The following is a 3,444-nucleotide window of genomic DNA, read 5'->3' as shown; positions in this document are numbered from 1 at the left end:
TCTTTATTGGGTTCTCCAATCATTTGCTTCCCCAAAATTCTGCCCCTTGGAAGCACCAAGTCGATTGAACCTCTGGGGTCATGCTCTAGAACTATAACAATAAGAACTCAGGCAGAGCTGGGACTTTTCTCTTTAGAGCGTAGAAGGATGAGAAGAGGCTTGATAGAAGTCTACAAGATTATGAGAGGCATAGATAAGGTGGACAGCCAGCATCTCTTTCCAAGGTCAGGATCAGCAAACACCAGAGGACATCTGTACAAAGTTATGGGGGGGAATTTTTAGGGAGACATCAGTGGTGTTTTTACACAGAGATTTGTGGGTGCCTGGAATGCCTTGCCAGGGATGGTGGTGGAGGCTGAAATATTGGGGCATTTAAGAGACTCTTAGACAGACACATGGATGAAAAGATTATGGGGTAGGGATGGTCTCGTACATTTTTTTAGGAAGGAATATATGGGTCGGCCAACATCGAGGGCCGAATGGCCTGTACTGTGCTGTATTGTTCTATGTTCATACACATGGCTGCTCTTCATAGACTACAGCTCAGCTGTCCCTCAGTGCGGGTCAACAAGCTCCAAACCCTAGGCCTCTGCACACCCCTCTGCAACTGAAAGACCACAGTCAATATGAATGGGAAACAACGTCTCCTCTTCACTGATGATCAACACAGAACCACCTCAGGAATGCATGCTTAGCCTCCTGCTCTACTCAGTTTACACCTATGACTGTGTGGCTCGGTACGACAATTACACCATCTCCAAATTTGCCAACGATGCCATGGTAGTGGGTTGTATAAAGAAAGGTACTGAATCAGCATACAGGAAGGAGATTGAAAACATGGCTGAACAGTGCACTAACAACAACTTTGCATTTAATGTCACCAAAACTAAGGAGCTGATGGTTGACTTCAGGAAGGGAAAGCCAGAGGGATACAATCACTGGGGGGTTAGAGTTGGAGAGGGTGAGCAAATTCTAGTTCTTGGGGTCACTATCTCAGAGGATCTTTCCTGGACTCAACACACTATGGCATCATGACGAAAGCATGTCAACTCCTCTACTTCCTCAGGTGTTTGAGGAGGTTTGGTATAACATTGGAAACCCTGGCAAATTTCTACAGATGTGTGGTGGAAAGTGTGCTGACTGGCTGCATCGTGGTGTGGTATGGGGATATTAATGCACATGAGCATAAAACCCTCCAAATGTAGTTGACGCAGCCCAGGACTTCACAGGCAAAACCCTCTTCACATCAAGAACATCTGCATGGAACACTGCTGTCAGAGAGCAGCAGTAATCATCAAGGATCTGCATCATCCAGCACCCACTCTGTTCTTGTTGCTACCATCAGGAAAGAGGTACCGGTTCCATAATACTCTCACCACCAGGTTCAGGAACCCCCACCCCCATCAGACTCCTCAACAACAAACTCAGTCAGGAGCTCATTGAAGGGTTCTTACTGTTGCACTTTATTAACTTCTTTTTCTTTCCGAATTGCACAATGTTCATGTTTACGTTGAGTACAATCTTTTCTGCAGTACAAAGTGGTAATTCTGCAGTGCCCACAGGAAAAATAATATCAGGGTTGTATGTGATGTAATTTACGTACTTTGACAATCAATATGGAATCTGATCTGAATCTGAGCTATGGGAAGAAACCAAAGCATTCAGGGGTAACCCTCACAGTGGAAATTCCAGACAGCCAGCCCAGGAATGAACCCAGTCACAGGAGAATTGAGGCAGTAGCACGAGTTGTGAGGCTATTGTGCTATTTCCTTCAGAATGGGCAATTTCCACGATGATTTGTTATTCATGAATTTGGCAATAATGTGCAGGATAAAATTTCCAGATTTACAGCTAGCCTGGAAGAGATGAAAGGAAGGGGCATATGAAACTTAACCCAGAGAAAGAGATGTGATATACTTCGGCAGAAGGAATGTGAGACAACATAAATTAAGTGGAATTCTAAAGTAGGTGAAGGGATGGAGTGACTTTGAATCCCTTTTCATCAGTCTTTGAAAGTGGAAGTATATGGTTGAAAGAATGGTCGAGCATAAAGGAGGCAGAGTGTACAAAGACAGGAAAGTTATTTCGAAGCTGTATATTCTGTCAGACTGGAGAAAAGAGTGAGGCCATGGTGGGATGAGTTCTTTAATATATCGATGGCTTTCCCAGCACAACAGGAGGTACAGATGGAGTTGGTTGAGGGGAGGTTGTTCTGAATGGTGGCCTGAGATGCACTCACAACCCTCTGTAGTTACTTGCGGTCTTGGACAGAGCAGTTCCTGTCCTGAGCTGTGATGCTTCTGGACAGGACAGCATTGACACCAACGACATATGACTGGAATAATAAATGATAAGGCTGAGAGACTTATTTCTGAGTTAAATTTTTGATGATACTCTATGCAGTGATTTTCTCTTCCAATAATGACTGGTGCCATACCCAACTACAGGCTTTCTTACTAACTGATCATTGTAATGACCTCACATCAGGGCAAAGAATGTTCAGATTTCAGATTTATTGTCAGAGTACATACACATCAGCACTGAGATTCGTTTTCCTGCAGGCCAGGCAGAGTTATCACTCATTGGTAGTGCAAAGACCAAAGCTGTGCACACAATGTAGACATGTAAATAAATAAACAAATGTAACAACTGATCGTGCAATGCAGAGAGGGGAAAAAAAAACAAACAATGAAGTGCAAAAGTAAGATTCCTTAACTAAGTCCCTGATTGAGTTTGTTGTTGAGGAGTCTGATGGTGGAGGGGGAGCAGCTGTTCCTGAACCTGGTGGTGCACGTCTCTTTCCTGATGGTAGCCGTGAGATGAGAGCATGCGCTGGGTGATGCAGATCCTTGATGATTGTTGCTGCTCCGTAACAGCAGGGTTTCATGTAGATGTTCTCAATGGTGGAGAGGGTTTTGTCTGTGATGTCTTTGGCTGATGCCCTTTTGGAGGGTTTTACACTCAGGGGCTTTGTTGTCCCCATACCAGACAGTGATGCCGCCAATCAGCATATTTTCCACTACATATCTGTAGACATTTGCCAGGGTTTCCAATGTCCTACCAAACCTCTGTACAATCCTGAGGAAGTAAAGGTGCTGTCACTCTTTCTTCACAACACCATGAGTGTGTTTGGTCCAGGAAAGATCATATGAGATTGTGACATCCAAGAACTTAAATTTGCACACTCTCTCCACCTCTGATCCCCAAATGATCTCTGGATTGTACACATCTGGTTTCCCATCCTGAAGTCAACAATCAGCTCTTTGGTTTTGTTGACATTGAGTGCAAGGTTGTTGTTGGTGCACCATTTGGCCAAGTTTTCAATCTCCCTCCTGTAGCTGACTCACTGCCTCTTTTTATACAACCCACTACCATGACATCATAATCGACTGTTTAACTACACAGACCATTGTCATATACAGTGCTTACAAAGATGCGCTGTCC

Source organism: Narcine bancroftii, chromosome 1 (genome assembly GCF_036971445.1).
Source record: "Narcine bancroftii isolate sNarBan1 chromosome 1, sNarBan1.hap1, whole genome shotgun sequence".
Classification (NCBI taxonomy): Eukaryota; Metazoa; Chordata; class Chondrichthyes; order Torpediniformes; family Narcinidae; genus Narcine; species Narcine bancroftii.
This window is presented reverse-complemented; position numbering follows the sequence as displayed.